The sequence below is a fragment of the Capsicum annuum genome, chromosome 9 (genome assembly GCF_002878395.1).
Source record: "Capsicum annuum cultivar UCD-10X-F1 chromosome 9, UCD10Xv1.1, whole genome shotgun sequence".
Classification (NCBI taxonomy): Eukaryota; Viridiplantae; Streptophyta; class Magnoliopsida; order Solanales; family Solanaceae; genus Capsicum; species Capsicum annuum.
The window spans coordinates 145,982,824-146,006,103 of NC_061119.1; the positions used below are offsets into that span (position 1 = coordinate 145,982,824).

The following is a 23,280-nucleotide window of genomic DNA, read 5'->3' on the forward strand; positions in this document are numbered from 1 at the left end:
AGTCCTAATTCATCTATCAAGAAAAATCATCTCTCCTTTCTAGATTTTCTTCCACCAGAGGACATGCGTAAATTTTGGACTAGCTTGCAACGAGAAAATTTTGTTGCTTTCAAAAGCCATTCAGTTGTGCCCGAAAGAATTATGAATCTCTCTTAATTAAAGAAATCTCACTGCAATGTCAGTTCCTTTTCAAATCTTGAGACTTATCTCTGGTATTTTATCTCTGCAATATGGAGTTTATGAGGATCCTTTGTGTATGTTTTATGCAAATCTTTGGCTTTCCCAAGATAGCAGTGAGTTGGAAACTCTTGTGATTGGGACAAAAATCATTTTAAAGACTTCTTGTTTGAAAATATTTTTGATACGAAATTCTCTGGGGGTCATCCCATTTATGAATTATACATGTCCGAATAACTTTGAGGTTATCTTCGAGAAAGCTAAAAAGGTTGTCTCTAATCTATAAATTAGTTTATCTACTTTTGGTCCTCTGTCACTCTGCTTTAAGTACAAGATTATTACCACCGCTCTAATTCCTCAAAAAGGTTCTATCAGCAATGTGACTTGTCGATATGTATTTGTATTGAATTGTATGGTAAAAAATCCAAAATTAATTTGATTGTCTGGTTTCGAGAATACATGTAAAAGAAGTGTTACAGATGCTCATGCCTCTGCTAGCTGACCTTATAGATTGTTGGTTACCAGTTTCCTTCTCTACTACTCTATTTATCTCTCTGAGTATCTTATAGTAAAAGTATCAGTTAGATATTACTCAAACTTTTGCCAACATGGGATATGTTTTGGTCGACACTGAATGGTGCAATAAGGATTCTACCAAAGTATAAACTAATCTCCCCGAGGTAAACAAAAATTTGTCAAATCATGTGCTTTATGCGATGAAGTAAATCGACGAACTCATGGATCGACTCAAGATGATCGATAAAAGACTTTTGCATCTACAAGAATTGAATACCATGTTGTTGTAGTTGGTAAGGAAACCAATACTGATATGGGAAAAGTATGCCTAACAGTTGATGGATTTAAGCAGGAGGGTGTCAAGCTGTTCACTAGATTATTTTCTCACGTGGACTCCATCAAATTCGAGACCAACTTCTTCAACTAAAAGCTTGCTATATCAGTCCATAATTCCTATTCCAGTTTCTCGAAGAATGTTGAAAAGTCCTATGAGCGCTTTGGTCACAATATCCACAATACTCTTACCTACTTTCTGGCCAAACACTAATCTCTGAACTACATATTCAAAAAGGGTTCTATCACTTTCTATCTTTAGGTTTGTAACTTATAATTCTTAACTTGTCCTACCACACTATCTGTTACCCCCCCCCCCCCTAATTTTTTTAAAAATATTGCTTGGTTCTCTATTAGGTTGTCTGTTTGTTTGCTCTATCTGTTTCCTTTTGTATGATTTGCTCTTTTTAATTATGTCAAAAAAGGGAGAAGGTCAAACATCAGATAGGTCTCTAAGTAAAGTGGAGTTGGTCGACTAAAAGAATATAGTAGTCCACTGATACAGACGCAAAGAAGTTAGCAAGAAAGGGGGAGCTAGCTGACTATAAACACAGGAAATTCAACTGATGTTTATTATTTGTCATTATCAAAATAAAGGAGATTTTTATCTTCTTATATTGACATAATATATTTTAATAATGACAAACTAATAACGAAAATCACATAGGATACTCTAAAGATGTAATCAAGGCAAGAAGGTCTGCCTATGGAGCTAAACTTAGAGAAGCATCTCGCAAGATCCCTAACTACAAGGAAGTTAGAGCCGGATATGGAAAAGATCTTATTATATCCCAAATTGCAAGGAAGACAATCAGCAATCACAGAGCAACATGGAAAGCATATCTCTCAAGAAACCACGTAAGGAAGAAAGATTACACCCTCTACATAGAGATATCTAATATGGGCATGTATGGCTATAAGTCTATATCAAGAAAGAAAGGTCATATCATGCATACAGATATATCTGATATGACAAACCATATGATGTGAATCCTCAATAAGGGGAACAATTTAAATCCTTGATTTAGCAGAAATCCCTTGTATTTTCCTTATAGAGCAAAGAAGTTAGATTAGTTGAAGGCTATAAAAAGGAAAATTAAAGATCGAAGACCACACACAACTTCACAAGAAACTCTTAGTATGTCTCAATCTTTAGTCTTCATAAAATTTTGTAATTTACAATTTACAACAGTTACAAAAAGAAAAAGATCAAGTCAACTTAGTTATACCAGTTGAGGCTGTGTCACGAGATCTGAATAACAAAATAAGATTTGGAAATTGTCCATCCTATCTTTAATCCAATTCTCTCTTTGAAATCTCTAAAGGAAGCCATTGAAACCCAAGGGTACTGAAGTAGGCACCACACCGGTGATTCAAACCTGGATAAATCTTGGGTCTTTTTCTTACTTATTTAGTTGTGCTTTTTAGTATTATCTGCGGTTAATTTGACTATTAAGGCTAAGCAGTCGACTCAAAAAAAATTTCAAACCATTCCTTCTTGAATTTCACTTATATTTACTTAAACTCTTTTTAGATTGCTCATATTACATGGATGAACTAATACATGATTTTCAAAAGGAGCACTTTTCCTTTTAAGGGTAAATATGAGAAAATAATGTGTGTATTCCAATCATAATTGATAGAAAATAAATTGAAAGAATCATCTAAATTTTGACTATGAAAGAATAGATTATTTTTCAAAAATATTTTCTATTTTTGCTCTCAATTAAGTGATGAAAGATAGGAAATCTATTTAAAGAAAATAAAATTATTCATAGTTGTCCTTATGGATTTAAAAAATACAGAGTTATCACTACAAACAAAAAGCTTTAATTGTTGAGGCACTTATAGAAAATAATTTATGTTTCAGTAAAATGGGAGTGTCCCTAGCCTAAATTTCAATATTACAATACATAGTTTCCCTTTCTCTTTTTTCCTTTTTTCTTTTTTTCTCTTCTTTTCTTTTTATTTTTTTCTCTCATCTATATCTAGCCTTTATTTGTCTTTCTTTTTCTTCATTTTTTATTTTTTTTCCTTTTTTTCTCCTCTATCTCTAGCCTCTACTTCTCTTCCTTCTTTTTTTTTTGTTTTGTCCTTTTTAGTTTTCTTTTTTTTCTTTTTTAATTCCTCTTTTTTTTTTAGTTGCATTTTATATTTTATATTTTTTTGTATTTTCACTTCATCGAGTACAAGTCATAAATGATGAAGAAAATATCATAATTATTCATTGTATTTGTATTCAACATCATTTCTTTTTTTTCATTTTTATCATCTTTATTTTTTTTTCCTTTTTTGATTCTTTCTTTTCTTTTTTTCTCTTTCTTCTATCTGTAACTTCTATTTCTCTTTCTTTTTTTTCCTTTTCCTTTTCCTTTTCTTTTTCTTTGTTTGAATTTTTTTCTTTCTCGTTATTTTTCTTTTTCGTGTTTTCCTTTTTTTCTTCCTATTTTCATTTTTTCCTTTTTTCCCTATTTTTGTTTTTTTTTCTTTTCTTTTCACTTTTTTTTTCTTTTGTTTCTCTCTTGTATTTCTAGCTTCTATTTCTTTTTCTTCTTTTTTACTTTTTGTTATTTTTTTCTCTTTTTTTTTGGTTGTGTTTAATATTTTCTTATATTTTTAAAATATATGGCTATATCGAGCACAAGTCATGTATGATAATTAAATACCACAATCACTTATTATATTTATATTCACAATGTTATTTATATTTTTTATATTCATTGATACAATTGTATTTATATTTTATAGTTCGCGCTTGAATTTGTATTTGTATTTTATAGTTCACATTTGTATTTATAGTTCATCGACCACACTTGTATTTGTATGTTATAGTTCACATCATCACTTATATTTTATACAACTTGCACTTGTATTTTAAGGAATTATTTTATATTTTATAGTTGACTGCATATTGTATTTGTATTTTGTGATTTTTTTATTTGATTTTATATTTGTATTTTTGTTCTACGTCCGTCGATGCACTTATATTTTTAAAGAACTATTTTGTATTTTTTTTAAGTTGACCACGTATTGTATTTGTATTTATAATTTTATTTTTTTCATTTGTTTGTATTTAAATATGTGGTTGACAATATCATTTGTATTTTTAAGCAATTGAGAAAGAATTGTTATTTTTCTTTCTTCGAACACTTGTATTTATATTCATTGATACGGATTATATTTTATTGATACAAATTGAATAATATAAATACAAATAAAAATTATACAAATAAAAATTTTATATTTGTAGCAAATTATACATGTTTATACCACTTGAACCATATGCATACAAATAATATTTGTTTATGTAAAAATATAAATGATAAATTTGACAAACAAATACCAATAATACATTTGCATAGAATGAAACATTGCACATTTGTATATTTTAGACTAAAAAAATATAATTAATTCATATACTTATTTGCACAAAAATACAAATGATGAATTGTATATATTCAAGCCTAAACTAATCAAATATAAATAATAAATTTATTCATAATATATACAATGATACAAATAAACATAAAATAAATAAAATATAAAATACAATAACCAAAAAAAAAAGGAATGATAAAAAATACAATAAAAGGAGAAAAAATGACCAAAAAAATTGAAACATGAACCAAAAAAGAAAAAAAAGAAAAAGAAATAAAAATGAAAAAAGAAAAATAAGATGAAAAGAATCAAAAATAAAAAAAATAATAAAATGATAAAAAATAAAAATCAAAGAAGAAACAAAAAAGACAAAAATGTAAAAGAAAAAGATAAAATGAAAAAAACAGGAAAAGGAATAAAGAAAGAAAAAAGGGAAAAAAAGGAAAAGAAAAATAAAATAAAATAAAATAGAGGGATGTTATTAATTGTATTTAATTGCAAGAGATGTTATGAATTGTAATTAATCAAAACTTAACCTAAATAAAATAATTCTGAGCTTATGTTTGCTAATTCATTTAGTTATCCCTTAATTATACTTCACAAGAGTGTAAAGATAGGACGTAACTCAAAGGTAATCACCCCCTTAAACTAATTAATCAAATCATCTATGCATGAAAATGCAAAGTGTGTGTATATAATAATAATAATAATAATAATAATAATAATAATAATAATAATAATAAAGTGTGGATAAGCAGGCAGTAGGTCGACGTGCCTGCTTCAGCTGCTTCAGTTGTAATTTTATTTATCATCTTTAATTATAAGTGATTTATGTATTAAAAAATTAATAATATTTAATAAAAAAATAGATATTTCTTACATGTCTATTTCAATTTCTTCAACCATCACTTTATTATATCACCCCTACTTAATTTTTATAAATCATTGAAGTACTAAAAAATTAATAGATACTTAATTAAAAAAAAAATAGACATAAAAAGATAAATTAACTGTTTTAGCTACTTCAATTGTGATTTTACTATATCACCCCTAACTATTATTATAAGTTATTTACGTATTAAAAAACTAATAATATTTAAAAATTATTAATATTTAATTAAAAAATAAAATAAACATAAAATGATAAATTAACTGTTTCAACTACTTTAATCGTGATTTTATTATATCATCATTTGCTTGCTTCGTCACTTTTGTGATAATGCGCTTAAAAGGATTCTGGATTATATATATTTTGGGAACTAAAAGAGTGGCTGGTTGAAAGGAAAAGGAAGCTAGAAAATCTAGGGAATCGATGTCCCCCAAATCATTAGACTTCCAGAGAAGAGGAGTCAGGGTGCCATTAAAACCCTTCTCGGATACCGAGGAAATATCAAATCCAATTCTAATACTAGGTAGGATTCACCAGCTGCTAGGCATAGCACAGAATCCAACAGTAGTATGAATAGGAGAGGAACTATTCGACCTCTTTCAGGAAGGGCCTTACACATGGAGACACTAGCTGACCCCATCGACAAAAGCGAAGAAAGGTCTCTTTCGCCTACAAGCATTTGTACGAAGAAAGAAGTTTCATACAAATGGTTGGAAAAAAGTATTTTACCTTATTTTAGGTGGGTTAGTGCATATCTATCCGGGCGGAGGAGGACAATAAAAAGACAAAAAGGAGCGAATGATACCAACTAACTCGACAAAGACATTTAAATATGAAAAGATAAAGAAGACATGTTAATCTTATGTTTTCCCAGCCGACTCGCACACGATCATCTTTCTTCTAGAAATTTAATCTTGAAAGCATTGCATGTTGCAACTAGAAGGAAAAGTAATTAGCTTTTGATAAAGAATAACAACAAAAAAGCTTTTCTCCCCAATCGAGGTGATAGACCACCTTATAGACGATGTGATTTCTAGTTAAAGGGAAAAAATATGGGGTTAAATGTGACTCTACCAATATCAATCTCGTCTGGAGAAAAGAAAAGCAACTCTGACTGGTATCGGTAACGCTTAGCATATCCTTTTTTAGAGATGGGACCCTTACTTAAGAATAAAGAGTGGCCGAGCAGTATAGTAGTCTACTGGACAAACTAGGGGTAACAATCTCGATAGTAAAATTGATAATATCCGCAAACGGAACCATAGATTTTTCTAAGAGATTTTGGACTAAGGATATAAAAATAGACTTATCATCAATTTCTCTTAGGGAATTGACTTCTTGTCTAACGACTGCAGGTCTTTGCCAATTATTAGCAAGATATTCAATTTCTTTATCGATGCTCCAAAGGCTGGAAGGGAAAGGATTCAGAGTTCAGTCGCACTTACATGCTACTTAATCTAAGCGTTAGGAACAATTGAAAGCTGCTGCTCAAAAAATACACAGGTCATACTTAATATCTTTAGACTATTAGATTGGAAGGAAGGGCTTTGCTTTCTGATCATTTTTTTAGGACGGTTTGGATGAGTGTGGGAAAGTTTGGTATTCACTATCGCTTTCCTTTTGGAGTGGCTCAGTCCCTTGTTACTTAAAGAGCGAAGTTACCTAAGTAAGTCAAAAGGCAAAAGAGTCATCTTTTAAGGCTACTATGCATCCTTATTCATAGTAGAGTGTATGGTAGGTTTAGGTATAGCAGGACTTGAACCTGCGACCATTAGGTTAAAAGCCCAATGCTCTACCAATCGAGTTATACACCCAAAAAATATATAGTAGTAAATAAGGATTAGTACTAAAAACAGGTCGGGACCCCTTCTTCTCATCATATTAAAGGAGTGTGGCCTTGTATGAGGCTTGTAATGCCAAGAAAGAGAAACAAAATATAAGGAATTGTATTAGCACTCTTGCAAGAAAAGGAATGCGCTAAGGGGCAATGGCTTTTGTGCAGCTGCTACTACCTTGCTTCTTGCCCCTTATTTCAAACTCAAGAAAAGCCTTGATCGATATAAGAAAGATGCGTCCAAGCACCAAACCTATATAAGGGGCTTGAGCTTGAAAGCCAGCCATACTCAACAAGCACCTTTCTTAGTAAGGTTTCTTCTTTCCCCTCATTGATGATTCTATCTACACAAGAAATCAACGGGGGGTACTAAAATTGCTCTCACTTATACATGAGAAGGTGAGGTCGTCTTTATTTCCAGCCGCCATACGATTTGCCTTAAAGCCTTAAAAATAAGGGGATGAGCAATTATCTATATAATTATTGTCTTTGTTAGTCGTTGTTCAAGTCGAGCACTCTTTTTTTTTGTCCAATTCCATATTACCAAACAAGACTCACTTCTTACTATCCTACAAAGAGTGTGAGGCTAAACTAAGTACAAGGAATGAATCTATATCTGTGCATGAAAGTTGCTGGCCGACGGTCTCTTAACTATTTAAGCGCAATCCAGTGGTGTTTGTTCCAATTCGACAAAGGTAGAATGCCTGGTCTAAGGTCCAGTACAGTAGGTAGCATGCGTGTTTGTTTTTTATCTCGAGAAAGAATGATAAATAAGAAATGCACCATTATTGATGCTACATATATTTTCCTTAACTTGATAGATTTATTCAATTGAACCCATACTCAAAGAAGGACCACAAGCTCGAGGCTCAATGAAATAGAAAGTTTCAGTATATTGAAAATGGGGTTAGCATGAAAGAAAGAGCCTGACATTCATTTCTGAATAAATATTCATAGCTGAGTTTAGTAAAAGAAGGACCAGCCTCATTGTGGTGATTAGAGGGCACCTCTAATCGTTTATCTTTAATGCGACATATTTCTTCCCAGTTATATAATCAATAGGATCAGTCAGCTAGAGAGCGGGGCTATTCTTCTTTTGGGGAGACAAGGTCATCATTTTTACTAACCGAACCCCTCAATTCGGGGACCTTCATTAACATGTTACGAAGCTCCAGTCTTTGGTGGGTCACTATTACTTAACTTAGAAAAGAGAACTTCTGGAGAAGGGAAAACGCAGTGTACCTGGTGTAAATGACTTTCTGTTTGCATGATATACCAATTACAATGGAGGGTCCTACCTATGTACATGGTTGATAGAATTACTAAATAGGAGGGCAGTCAACTTGATGCGAAAGAGGCATGAGTATAGTTCAATCTTATGGTTATTCATTTATAGTGAGTAAGACCTCTTTCTTATTGATTATTTCACCTTCACTCTATTGAAAAATAGGAATTCCTATGGCATTTTTGTCATTCCTATTTAGGTCCAATTCGGATCCCTCCGTTGTTTCCTTTTTCTTCTATAGTTTTTCCTCAAAATGAGAAAAAAAATGGTACACTTGAATTTATTATTTAATTTCTTATTGATTTCCAAAAATCCTACTTCTACAATTGGTAGGTCACTGGGTTATTCAAATAAGTCGTGTTTTCCATGGTTTTCCCATGTTACAACTTTCATACCAATTCGGTCGATCCAGGATTGGTTAAACATTCTATTAGGTAGCCTGGTCTTGACTCTTCTATGTGGTATTCATTCTCGTTCGGCTCTTGGAATTACATCCAGAAATGGTTGGATAGCTCACAAAATCCAACCACTTGACCTACTACATTGCCCCCATCCATTTCTCATACCTCCATTAAAACAGAATGGTTTCATGTTCTTCCATCGATTTTTATTCCTCTCCCTTCGTATCTCTTTTTCTAATTTTGTGTCTCAATTAGTTCTCAAGATTGAATGGCCAATTCTCCTCCAAACCCTCGATTCAATTATTTTCCAAGAATGTTAAGCTGGGTATGTAAGCCATGTATCTGGTAGGAACAACAATGAAGGAAGGGCTTTTGGTTTTGGTTTTGCATCTACTTTCAATATATATATATATATAAAAGAATCTCTTTTTTGAATAAATATTATATATATTTCCAATCTCTTGTGGTTGTGGAACCAACCAAGATGTATGTCCTCCGACTTGATCTCAGACTCTTTTTTCCCAACCTATTAGACTCTCGGGCCGTAGTTATTTAGGTGGTATTCCGAGATTGAATTCCTCCCAGGAACACACGAAACAAAGATATGACCTGGGTAAATAGAAATGGAAAACAGATATTTCTATTTCATCCAAATTAATTTCTTTTTATACATCTATATGATCTACCAAAGTAGATCGTTATTGACCATATAATAAAAGAAGATCTTGGTCTATGGAGTCCCAAGAAGGTAAGAACTCCAAAATGTTCGATGCTTCTTTGACCAAATATGATATATAAGTGGGACCTGTACTATGAGTAAGCTATGTGAAAAAATGCTTCTTTTTTTCAGTTCCAAAACAACTTGGACGAAATAGGGTTCTACTAGGAAACCATGGATTTTTGAGTTTTCACCATTGGTTACTAGTTGAGCCACTGGAATAGAATGAGATAAGAATCTCTAGAGAACTTTCCTCTCCACTTACTCATAATAGGCTTTTATTCTGTAGAAGACTTTTTCTGAATGGAATAATTTTCGGACACTATGTTCCTCGATCTTAAAAAAAAATTGACTCCTCTTTCTCCTGACGGATAGGATCCTCCTTGGTCCTTCTTTCACTAATGGTCTTACCATTTTCTAGTAGTAGGAGTTCATGCGAGGGACTATCCTTTTTATCATTTGCCCTTGCCTTTCACTCTCATTTGGTCTCTTTGTTCTAAAAAATAAATTGAAGCAAAGCACATGGCAAAGAAGCAGCTAGCTGACTGCCTTCTTCCACTCGGTCTTTATTCTCTATGTGAATAAGGTCTTAATCTATATGGGCATTCTGGTCAGGCCGCAATAAGTCTCTAGTCAAAGGTTTAGATCAATCGTAACTCATAATGATCTTACCCACCTCCAATTGATGATTGTCTATTATATAAGTGTTGACCTAAGCCCCTGTGCAGGGGCTCGGCTCCCAAACCGTACGTAAGTTGTCTCGTAAGGCTCTTCCTAAGAACTTGAATCCCCCTCTCTCTAAATAGAAGCATTTATAAGACAAAAAAGACTTCTACAAAAAGCCTTCGCCCTCCTATTCAACGGGGCTATTAGAGAAGTTGCTTCATTCCTTGACTTCTTTTCTCAGTCAAGCTTCCTTGTTCCTTAGTGTAGTCTTGGTCCATAGTTTAAGACTTCATTCCTTATAGCCTAGTTTACATCCATAGCTAATGTGAAACTGTAAAAATGCCTTTTCCTTTGTATAGTTTACGGCTAAGTGACTTCATAACCTCAACCTAATTTTTTCTTACTGTAGCATAGGCCTTCATCGGGATTTAGTCCCTTCACCTATAGACGATGTCTTGGCTTCACTATAGCTCATGACTTGGTATAAAGCCGTGTAGTCATCAATTTTACCATCGAAATTCCTATGAGATAGTGGTCGGCCTTTCGAATAACTTCTTCCTTACTTTTCTGAAAAGCCCTTTACGACTATACTATAAAAGACCGGAGGTGTTCACCTTTGGAAACTTAGCTACCTAAGTCCTTCTCAAAAAGTCAAAGTAAGTGCAAACGATATTCTATTCTGCAGCTACAACATAACATATATTGTATTAATATTAAACATCTTAATAGTAGAACTACTTTCGTACTACTAAACAAGGAAACTTTCAATTCCCTTTGTAAATGCCACTTATTTTAGTTTACATTCAAACCAAAGTAATCTAAGCCTAAGCGGTCATGACATCTTGTTGATATTGATTGAGGAGTTTGATGGAGTTTAGCTAACTGAATCCATAAACCTAGAAAGTCGCCATTACTCTTTTTATTTGAATTTGATTCTATAGGTAGGTATCAGTGGGGCTTGCATAATATAGTTGTAGTTAATGTTGAAGCAATATTTTTTTGTTTGTGAAGATCTACTGAAGTACCAAAGGCAAATATGGCTCCTCGGTTGGGACATCTGGCAGAATGGTTGCCTCCTGCGCTGGAAGCGAGGCCTGAAGGGTAAGCTTATGGAGGCTAGCTTCTAGCACTAAATAATAGGCATTAGACATTCTGAACTGAAAGGAGGCAAGCAAATGAAATGAGGCATTATGGGCCAACTACAAGAAAAACAAAGCTTCATAGACTTAGTCAAGTCACTTATAGAAAGCCGATGACTATTTTTCACAACAAAAGTGAGGGGGAGAGGGAAGCGAGGCTTAGCGAGCTTTATAAGGCCAACCACTACATAAGTTGTTGTCATGACCTAAATTTTGAGTCATGATGACACCTACCACATCCAACCGATATGTAAGACGATACTGTAACCCAGAGCTAATGCAATGGGATACCTCAATAGAAATGTCCAACATGGACCCCATATATGAATACAATATGAACAATAGCATTTCACACCTAAAGACAACCGATATTCAATACCAATCCCATGACCTGATAGTATTAGTACAAGAGCTTCTAGACTTAACAATAGAATTTACAACTCCAAGTCTTAAATGTCTTAAATAATCTCATACGTTTGTCTTGAAAAAAAAGACAAATAAAGATTGAGGGGAAGTAGGGCAACTCGAACTCCAAGAGCTCACCCTGTCTCCGGATAGTCAACGTGGAAGGAACTAGCTCAACGATGACAACTAGAAACTGGGTCTACACCAAAAAGGTACAGAAGTGTTGTATGAGTACCAAAACACGGGTATTCAGTAGGCATCATCGGCTGACTTATCTAAATTCTAATATAAAGACGATATAAGGTAAGACAATAATCTTAAACGCAGGTATAGGATCGAACCTGAATCTTCTTTGATATCACTGTATCAATGAATATACTAATAATGCAATAGCATGACACACTATATCAATATAGCCCAATATTACCATACCAACTAAGTACCATTTTGAAAGCATAAAGTCATATGTACGATAATAAGGCATTTATGAATCATAAACAACATGAACCATCCTTAGAACACACAAGCACAAGAACTTACCTCAACGTCCCATACCATCGGGAAGTACACAAAAGAATGCAACACAAAGAACTTACCACGGTATCCCATACCACCGGAGAGCACACCAAAAGATCAACCAATAATAAAATAAAGAAAACCTACTCCACAAATGCCGAAGCCATGGGTAGCACAACCCCGTCATGGCCTATTACAAAGATCCATGTCCAATTTCCATACCATAACATAATCATAATGAAACCAATATGGTTATAGAAAAATCATATAATTACTCATCCACTAAATTGCCAATAAACTCCATGTGAGAACTAAACTAGTTAACTTCTATTTCTGTAAGCCACTAGGTTACAAGTCTTATAGTTACTAGACATTCAATAGAGAAAAGCTACAAGTTACCATTACTATCAATTATTCGTCTATCACAATGCCATTTTCTAGTTAGTACTCGCATTATAGAAGCCATAAATTAAGCCACCGCGACATTACTTATTAGAATTCAACGTAGTTATTCATCATAAAATACTAAGCCTATTATTATTAGGCATGTCACAACCTTAAGGACTAGTTTCCATATTTTAGGCAAGTAAGGTCCACCAACTAATTTACTAGGCTTCTAGCATTCAAGTCATGGTCATTTATTAGAAATAACTAGTTGGCACATAAGTCACTTTACTAGGAGAAATTCCATAACATAACCATTATTCCAAGTCGAATAGATTTTCTAGGTAAAACCTTGGTCCTACACAAGGTTTCATGTACCAATTAGCCTTAACCCATTAATAGACATAAGTTACTTCTACTTACCAATTAGGGTTAACAAGGATCAAACCTCTCATTTAGTGAATAAGGACAGTCAACAAATAACCATTTACTAAAGAAGACATCATGTCCCAAGTACATAAGCGATTTGTCCCTACACAACCTAACCTCACAAGTATCAATGTATTTATGAAATTTTCCCCACACGACATAATAACATCTTTACCTCTATCGGATTCACCGGGTATCAACATAACATCAATATCCTTCAGGTTCATCGGGTATCATATAACGTTATCACCTCTTTCTGATTTACCGTGTATCAATATTAAATCAATATATCCTCTGAATTCACCGAGCAACATCATAACATCAATATATCCTCCGTATTCACCAGGCAATATCATAACATCAACATATCCTCTGGATTCATCGGGCAATATCATACATCAACATATCCTCCAAATTAATCGGGAAACATCATACATTAAAATATCCTCCAGATTCACCAGGCAACATCATACATCATTACCTCTTCCGAATTTACCAAGTATTATCATCATATTAACATATCTTTTGGATTCATCGGGTATCATTATTCCATTTAATATTTCTCAAGGAAACCACAAAATTACACATACAAAGCCAAATTAATAAGCAAATACAAGCCCATAATAATATAGTAATAAGGATGTAAGAGAACATGTATCATCTACCTTACTATTAAGCATTACCACATAACATGAGCATAAGTATTCATATGGTATATACAAAATCATCACTTTATCAAGGCTATCCATATCATGACTACAAAATAATCCATCAAGTGTACATATTAACCAACCATCAAACACATATATAATCGAACAACCAGGGTTCAACCATTAATAATCTCCATGACATAATTTAGACACTCAACTAGCATCTAGATCTCTAAGGAATTTCATAGTTCAAGCTTAAGGTGGGTTAATTCATACTTTTATATTCCAAGAATTCCAAAGTCCACCATCACAAGGCTAACATCTACCTGGATTAGGCGAAGTTATCTAAATCACACCATAAGGGCTTATCAATCCTTGTTAAGCTTATTGGGGAAACCTTATTCAAGTATTCCTCCTAAGTCAATCCAATACCAAGGTAATTTCCTAACTAAAAACTAACAAGGTCAACATAATACTAAGTTTAAGTAGACTATCCAAGGTTCTAAGGGTCAAGCATATCACCTTGCAAATTCAATAACCTATAAGTACCAACTAATCCCAATTATCAACATTCAATAATTTATTATCAAAACCCCGCCCAATATTACAAGATATCAACAATTATACTACAATAAATCTTAATCTAACTACAATTATGCCTAACCTACCTTGAGTCCAAGCAACTCACGAACCAACAAGTTTTTTCTTGCTTTTTGTTGAAGCTCCTTCATCCACGAGAAAAGTTATCAACAATACAATATAAGCAATAGAATAAGATTAACAATACCCATTATGGAACCATTGTACCATGGGTTCAAGATAACTCTAAAAATTCAAGTGGGTTTCACCTTTGGAAAATGAGTTTCCAAAATCAACCCATTGTTCAACTACTTTTAGAGAGTCATAAATCTTAAGAAATTTGAGTCAATCAATAAAATTTGGGGATACACTTGAGATTCAATGATTTAGGGGTTTTGAGTCAAGAAATCATGAAATCAATACTAAACAAGAAGAGATTTTACCTTAGATTGCAGTAAGATTTAATTTAACAAGTTTTTTAAGCTCTAATTCAATCCACAAGACTCACTCAAAAGGTTTTACACTCCATTAGGGTTTAAGATTTAAGAAGGAGACATAAAAGGCAAAAATCTCATCCAAGACAACACTTAAATAGGCTTTGCTCAGGCCTCGGGTAGCGCGGTCACGCCCTCCACCTAGCTAAAGTTGCGGCACCACAGTCGTGCCTTGACCATTAAAGTTGTAGTATCTCGGTCAACACTATGCATGGTTGAAGCTTGGAACTTGGTTCTGAGCTTCGGCCAATGCCTTAAGATCCACTCGGGGTCCATTTTGAACAAATAAGATATGCAACCCTATAGTTTTTAACATTTTGGACATGTTGACGAGGTTGACTTTTGCATATGAGGTTGTTTTACCAAATTTTTATCTTAGTGGTCAATTAGGACCAACGAAGACTTCCAATTGAGAAAATGGTTCGAGGAACCAAACGAACCTCTAGGTAACTGAACTATCGGTCCTTGCAAGTCACTAATGACTTGGGATAGCTATAAAGAAGCTTAGGATAGCTATAAAGAAGCTTTATAGGTAGAAATATGCAAGAATACGGATAATGACATGAAAGGTCATTTCATCCATTGGAAGAGAAAGCTCGAAGAGCTTTCATTCATTCATCACTAAGCCAAGGTCCTAGGTCTCTAAGTTAGTCCGCGCTTTTTTAAAGAATCTTGCACCCATGGGCATACGGCCTGGTAGCCCTTACCTTTCCACTAGAGTTCTATGGGCATTGCCCCATCCCCCAAGCAGATGTTTCAATATGAGCTATACTCAGCAAGGAGCCAAATGGGCGTATGGCCTTGCCTTTCTATTTAACCTCTTTTCTCGTATGACTAGGAATGCTTAGTGACAACCTCTCAATTGTCACTACCTAGCCTCTCTTTCCACTATGGTAGCACCTAGTATGGTCATCACCAATAATTTTTAGGCAAAAAAGCTTACACTAATTAAAATTGGTTCATCTTGGTATGCCCTATGCCTTTTTCTTTTCTAATGTAAAAGGTGGCCTGCCATTCATCAAGGACTAGAAATCCACTGGACATCTCAATGGTGGGATTTGATACCCACATCCAATCAAAGCTGTATTTTAGTGCTCCCCTAACATAAAATAAAGGGTAGCTTTCTCGTAGTGGGTTACTTTGCGCAAGACATTACTTAGGACCAACGGGTCACTTAACAGGTGCACGGTCTACTTTGCATATTCCATCTTTTAGTTTTTCGCCTATCAGATTGGCAGGTAACCTACCTTGATCTGACTATGGCTTTGATTCATCACGCTCAAAAGCTCCAACAATCCCTAAAGTCTTTTTCATCCTAATACTCTGCCAAGAGAGCGCTGCTTTACGTTTAATCCTATGTACCAATAGAATGCTATACGTTCTCCACTTTTGAATCTCGCAAAGAGAGAACATGTTTTTTTCTCTGACTTTCTCTCTTATTTGTAGATAGAAAAAAGTAGTCTTTGTTCTAATGACCGCTATACTTGGGAAACCAAAAGAGCTACCGAAGGAAAGAGATGCAGTTTCTCCCTTGGCCTTTAGAGAGAAGAGGGCAGAGAAAAAAACTTACCATATAAAATTTGCTTTTCTTCTTATGTCCTTACTAGTAAAAAGGGGATTTCAACCAAGAAGGCATTCTGGTAGGAAGGCCGACCACTACACAAGTTGTTATCCACCTAGGAGAGAAGCAAACTACCCTTTTTTTATCCCCCTTCCCAGGCAGGGAAGAGAATGAAAATGGACTATAGATTGTAGTCATGGTTGATTTTTATTTGAGGATCTTACGCGATGGAGAAAACTCTTCTATCGTGTTGCATTGGAGGATCCCAGGGAACCACTGTACCATAGTGATTCGAGAAGAGTGATTAGGCGCATGTTCTATCCTTTCTACAACACCTATAGATGAAGTGCTTTATTTCAGATCAATTCTTCATTGCAATCACTTCAATATACCCTCTAGGTGAAAAACTATAATACACCCTAAGGAATTCATACTAGTAAACTTCCCTATACTCAAAGTGAATTGTCTAAGTTCTCTTCTTTGTCTCATTGTTTATCTCATAATCATTTGATTTCGCCCCTAAAGCTATATCCTACTCCTTATCCTTCTCCTGATGGATAGGATCCTCCTTGGTCCTTTTTAAATAACACTCTCAGATGCCCCAGAGGACTGGCTATCTTTCTCTTTACTTACGCAATTTCTTTTTTGTTGTTGAAGGAGTCTCTTCTTTTTTGGTTGCTCCTATGACAAGTTCTTTTTGGTATTATAATAACATTGCTTTCCACTCTTCGCTCCGGTAAACCAACTCCAACCAAGTCTAACACTTAAGATGGAACTACTTTGACATTCAATCACACAACATTATAGATAGCGAGGCTGATGGATTATAACAACATCAGACCATTGAAAACTTACATAGTAGATTAGGAAATAGACAAAATGCAAGTTGATATAATAGTAGTTCCTTCCAATGGTAAAGTGAAGTCCTAACATTCCTCATAACACCAGAAATTTTGTATGAGAGATTCCAACAAAGAATGACTGCTTCATAACTGCTTCTTCTACAATGGAACATATTACTGCTTAAAGCAATAAAGAACGGCTAAAACTTATTCAAGATCAAAAATAACACCAGCCTACACAGACAACAATAGCATAAATCCAAATATAGGTAAAAAGGGGATAGCAATTAACTACTAACCTATCTGCTATACTATATAAAAATTAAGATTATAGGAAAGGTTTGTGGACACCAGGCGACAAGAGCACTAAAATGTGTCTATAGTCTATACTAGTGTCAGAAATAGTGAGGTTTCTTTTTTCTTAGCCAAATATGAATAAGGCCAATAGACAGCCTATTTAAAAAACCAAAAAGGAAGAAAGAGCCAATTGAAAAGGTTTTTAAAAAAATGAAAGAATTATTACAAACAAAGCAAAGGGCTTGAAGGACACCCTCTCATACATTCTCAATCGATGAAGCGATCTAGGTTTGAGGGTAACCAGAAAGGGATCGAATGATCTATTAGTAGTCGACTGCCACTTTTCTGCTTCGAATTCTCTTTTCCCCTGTAAAAAATATCGATTTTCCTTACCATTTTAGTCTATACCCTCAAATGATAAACATATTATATTACTATATATTCTAGTAATATTAATCATTTGTATCCCTCAATCAAGTAAGTGAAGGGGGCTAGGCTGTAATAAAAAATCCTAACCATTAATTCCCCACAATTCCTTACCTTAAACGGGGGTAAGCCAATAAAGGGGGAAGTTCTAAAATGCTATAGAAACCTATCAAAAGAGCTAAACAAATAGGATAAAACCATACTATTGTGTGAAGAAAAGCTTCACGCTTGGGCTGTGCTCTCGGGGTATTAGTTTACCTTGCTTTAACAGGTCTCGTAAAGGGCTTTCCATCGTTCTTTCCTAGGCTATCAAATCCTTTACCAGTATATGGGTTCAATCAATTCTATTCACCCATTCCTGTCTTTACTTTAAAAAGAAAAATCCTTAAAAAAAGCAGAAGGGATAAGAGTTTACGATAAGACAACGAGAAGGATAAAGTAATAATCGGCTAAGGGAAGAATCTAAGTTAAAAGCTTCCACTATTTTTCTGTCGGGAATCTTGAAAATATTTCCTCATGGATCAACTGTCTCTAAGGCTTCCTTGAATGCTCAAGGATTTCCCCTGTCCAATGGTTCTGCTAGTTTTCAGATAGAAACTCTTATTTCTCTTTCTGCTCATTGAGAGAACTCTCAATGGATTGGTTTCCAGGAGTCAAGGTGGAAGTAGATGGGGGACTGGGGAGAATAATAAACCTCTTTATCAAAATTGGTCTCGTCCGATGCATGGCCAATGAAGAAGGCTCTAAAAGGAGAAGAAATAGATGGAGACTCCTAGGAAGATGCACTTTTTTCACTCTAAGGGTTAGGGGATAGGGTTGGTCAAGAATTTCATTACCTAAGTACACCACTATAGCCACTAAAAGGGTCATAGCTTGTTGAAGAGGAAGTGAAAGGTGTGAGACAATTCAGAGTAGGTACATAAAGGGGGGCCTCTTTAGAGGTAGTTTAAACCCATTATTTAAGGGAGGCAAGATAGGATCTTTCTTTTGGGATAGGGCCACATAGCCTAATTGATACCCAAAAGGAAGCTGGATCTATTCTAAAGTAGAGTAGCTATACTTTTCTTTTTCTTAGAGTGGATTAAGGAAGATAACTCAGATGAGAACGTAGTCTTGCTGTATCTCCTTAAGGACAAAGGGCTAACCTATCCAAAAAAAATAAGTTGGATCCTCTAGAGTTAGATTAGTTGGAGTGGCTACTTACCTTACTGGTGTTTGAAGAAGTCATTTGGTACATATGTCATATGAGATGTGAAATCAATTTTCGACTTAAAGACTACTAGTTGAAGTAGTGTTTACTCTAACATTCGACCAGAGAGGTGAGTACTGGGAAAGCAAATAATAGTACTCATGTTCTTGGATTTAACTCCAGAAAGAGGGTTTTTATCCGATAATATTCATAATCACGATTCAAATAATTGAATAAATGATATGATAATTAAAAATTAAGTAAAAAAATAGTAAACCTAAAATATGTGTAGCATCCTCCAAAATTATTCCACCATTTCCACCGCTTCCAAATTGTCCAAAGTTATCCAAGTAAAATAATCCAAGAATTTCCCACCACCACCCTTAACAATGTGTGTATGTATAATATTATAAACCTACATCTTGTAGGATACAAAAAAGGTGCACATGGTCTAAGATACTCCTATAAGATTCCCTCCAAACCCTTAATAATATATTCACTTTATTTCTTAATAATGGGATAAACCGAACTGTGTCGGCAAATAATTGAGAAAATTGTCGTGCATGGTTAGAGAAATACAGCGCATTAATGGAAGCATCGACAGGAATGATGTGATGCGATGATATACGTCGACTCACTAGAATTAGCCTCCATAATTTTGGTTAAGTGCTGATCATCCTATCTTTTTTCCATGCCTTTTGTAGTGTATTTCTAATGAATTTCAAGCTTTTTTTATCATCAATATATCACCATATTCATCTCAGAAAGACTCCTACATAATGACACACTACAAATTAAAGATCAAAACAACACAATATCCTCAACGATGAATCAAAACAAAAGCTAAAATAAGGCTAATTCCCAATGATCTTTACTTATTGTTCTAGGTTTTGACGTAATCAAATTGAACTTTGCCCATTATAAATAAGTTATTCCACTCATAATTACACATTTAAACCATTTAGAACAAATTAAACACATTATAATTCATTGAAACCAACTAGACACACAACTAGCTCAAGCTAGTAAAACTAATTTTCGGGTTGAACTCTAAATGAATCCATTAAGTACAAACTTGTTTGGAAAGCACTTTGAACATTGTAACCACACACTTGGACACTTAAATTCCTATTGATATCAATATTAACAAGTTAACCATATGAATTGTTCTCAAAACAAGGCTAAATAAGCTAGAATAATGATATCGAAGTGTACAAAACCACCTCAGATTATCACCTTACACTTAAACCGTTGTTCATCCTTGAACAACTCTTCACTCTATGCATCAAAATTTGAGGTGGTTCTGCACTTCTACTAAATGGAAAACACTCAAGCTAGTACTATAATGACTACACAGATTGCAAGTTTCTACACAAAGCACGTTATTTAGTTAATTGATAGCTCATGAACACTACTCCAAAACATCCTAGCCTCAAGAATTCACTCACCTAGTTGGAAAACTCATCCTTATTATTTTCTCAAAGACATCATACAAATCACCCACATTCATCAAACATGTGCCCCTTACAATAAGAAAGTTACCCATATTCACTCACATAAAAGTATTTTATAACATGATGGGTACAAGAATCACATTACGCTCACTCTCACAACAAATTAACAAGTTACACACAATGAACCATTAGCTTACCCTTAGTGTAGTGCTCCACTAATATCAGAATGATGAACGTAGGATCAATTAGGACTTTTTTGAGTTGTAATATAGGCTAAGGGACGGGTAGGAACCATTTGTAAATAGTGAATAATCTCTCTAAGAGCTTTAATACACTACATTATACATTTAGAAAAAATTTCAAATGACCAAACTACACTATTTTTTATTACCCCCTTCTTTTGTTTTGCCCCATCTCTTTTAAGCATTTTCACAAACACATGGTGGGTGCATCATTTATTCCTTCAAGATTCAATTTTTCTCATTTTATACAATAATGGGAATATTTCTAACACTTTTTGTATCAATTTCAAATACCACACATCAAATGTCAACACCAATAACTATTACTTTGGGGCATCAATTTAACCTTTTTCTTCTTCGATTTCTCAAACTTCTTACTAATGCAATTTTTCATTAAGGCACTTAGGAGCTTTTTGGATCAAATTATGGCCTATTAAAGAAGAGAATTAGGCTATATATGAGGATATCAAAGAAAATAAGCTAAAGGCTCAATGGGTTTTACTAGGATTATGCACAAGGATAAGTCAAAAAGATGGTAAAAACAAGGTTATCAAAGAAATATCTATATCATCTCCAAAACTCACATTTTATATTTCGCTTTGCACACATACCGGGAAAGTTCTAGACATCACATGCAACAAGGAATATACAAAAACTCACACACATATGAAATATGCTCAACTCAATAGGATCATCGTAGACTCCCAACCAAACAATAACATGAATTCAATTTAAGTCAAAAGTGTAAAAGTCACAAACTTGAGCTTAAAAATCTCAACAATAGTAATTCACTCGTTCAACATGTTTTTACCCAACAAAACACTTGCTCCATTCAATCAAAAATAGCACCAACAAGAATATCTCACTTATTCCTAACCTAAAAAATTTTAAATTGAGCTAAAAATTAGGAATTCCCCCCACCCCACACTTAAAAATCTACTTGGTCTACAATGTGAACTTAAAAGTAAGATATATAAATACTCCATGAGGCCTATAGGCCTATCTAGTAGCATCTTCTTGCATCAAAAAGGTCTGTGACCCCACACTCAGTCTTTTCCATGCTCCTTAACTCACGTTTTTGGTACTCAGACTTTCCATCAATCTACGACACAACAAAACAGAAAAATACATGATGTAAGAACTAAAAACTAAAAAGAAAACATACCTTAGCTTGGGTTGACTCCCAAGAATCACCTAATTTAGTGTCGCGACATGACCCATATCAACTTTTTCCTCCACCTTGAGGATATAAATTTCACCCCTAACTTTGCATCCATCTATTTTAACTTGATCATAGGGAGGTTGTACAAAGATTAATGAACCGAGTAGTGGATGATGCATGTTAAACCACTTGACCTTGAGGTGAGGTGTGTTTTCATGTTGTTTATTCAGTGTAAAATCAAGAATATAGGATTCTTGTTCCTTATCTTCACACTCTTCCCCTACTTTAGATGATTCCATAGATAAGACATCATCTAAACATAATGTAGAAAAGTGCTTTAAGTGAGGCCCAACCAATCCTCCTTCAAAGTTACACTATCCATGACATCCTCACTCTTATTCACCTTCTCAATTTTAGTCTCAGGAGAAAGGTGATAATTGAGTGGCTGCATTCGTGTGTTTTCTCCATAAATTAGCTAATATCCTCCTCATATTTTCTTTTCTTAGCATCTGTAGACATGGTGACGGTGGTATCTCCTCAACTTGTTCAACAACTTTAGTTTTTGAGTACTCAGACTTCCTCAAATTATCATCAACTTTGTCTGCAATCAGTTGGGGAGTCAACTCTGAATCTACCTCTAGTTGATTATATAATTTTTATGAATCCTCCCTGTGGTTCGTCATGTCTGCCAAAAACTGTGCTTGAGATGCTAAAAGTTGTTTTAATATTCCCTCCAATTTGCTCGTTTGAATCGTGGCTTGTATTTTTAGTTGTTGTTGCTGAAACTGATGCTGGTTGTTCCATGATTGAATTTGTGACTGATTCTACCCCTATTGATTGTAGTTGTTTATATAATTTTTCCTTTTAGCATAGCATACAAATAATTCTAAATCAGGATTGACAGCACACATAGCTGTAGTATGACCACTTTGACCATAAACCAAACACCAAGTTGCAGTCTGCTCCATAGATAGAACAATATTTGTATCATCAAGTTCATCATGACAATTTGTTGATACTCTAAATTGCCCACATAAATCATTATATCTACTAAAAACTATTCTTGATCAGCTAAAGTTTGTTTCAACACCTCTTCTAAATTACTCATTTGAAACGTGGCCTGGTAATTTTGAACCTACAGCTGTTGAAACTGTTGTTACTGATTTTAGGTGCCAAAAAAATTGACAGTGTCCAAGCGCATATTCAAGTGTACGTAGTCATATCAATTAGTAAAGTGTCCTAATTAAAGCCAAGTATCAATCCCACATAGACTTGATTTAACAATGATTCAATTTTAGTTTAACTTTTAAGATT

At 34.1% G+C, this 23,280-nt stretch overlaps 1 non-coding gene and 2 pseudogenes across 1 annotated transcript; all 3 read right to left on the reverse strand.

Annotated features, from left to right (window-relative positions):
• Positions 1-7,034: 7,034 nt before the first annotated feature.
• On the reverse strand, positions 7,035-7,107 carry TRNAK-UUU. The gene has a single exon. It is a non-coding gene; the product is annotated as a tRNA-Lys (tRNA).
• A 2,254-nt stretch (positions 7,108-9,361) lies between these two features.
• Positions 9,362-12,350, reverse strand: LOC107841307 (annotated as a pseudogene).
• A 3,613-nt stretch (positions 12,351-15,963) lies between these two features.
• LOC124887127 lies at positions 15,964-16,843 on the reverse strand (annotated as a pseudogene).
• Between the last annotated feature and the right edge of the window lie 6,437 nt (positions 16,844-23,280).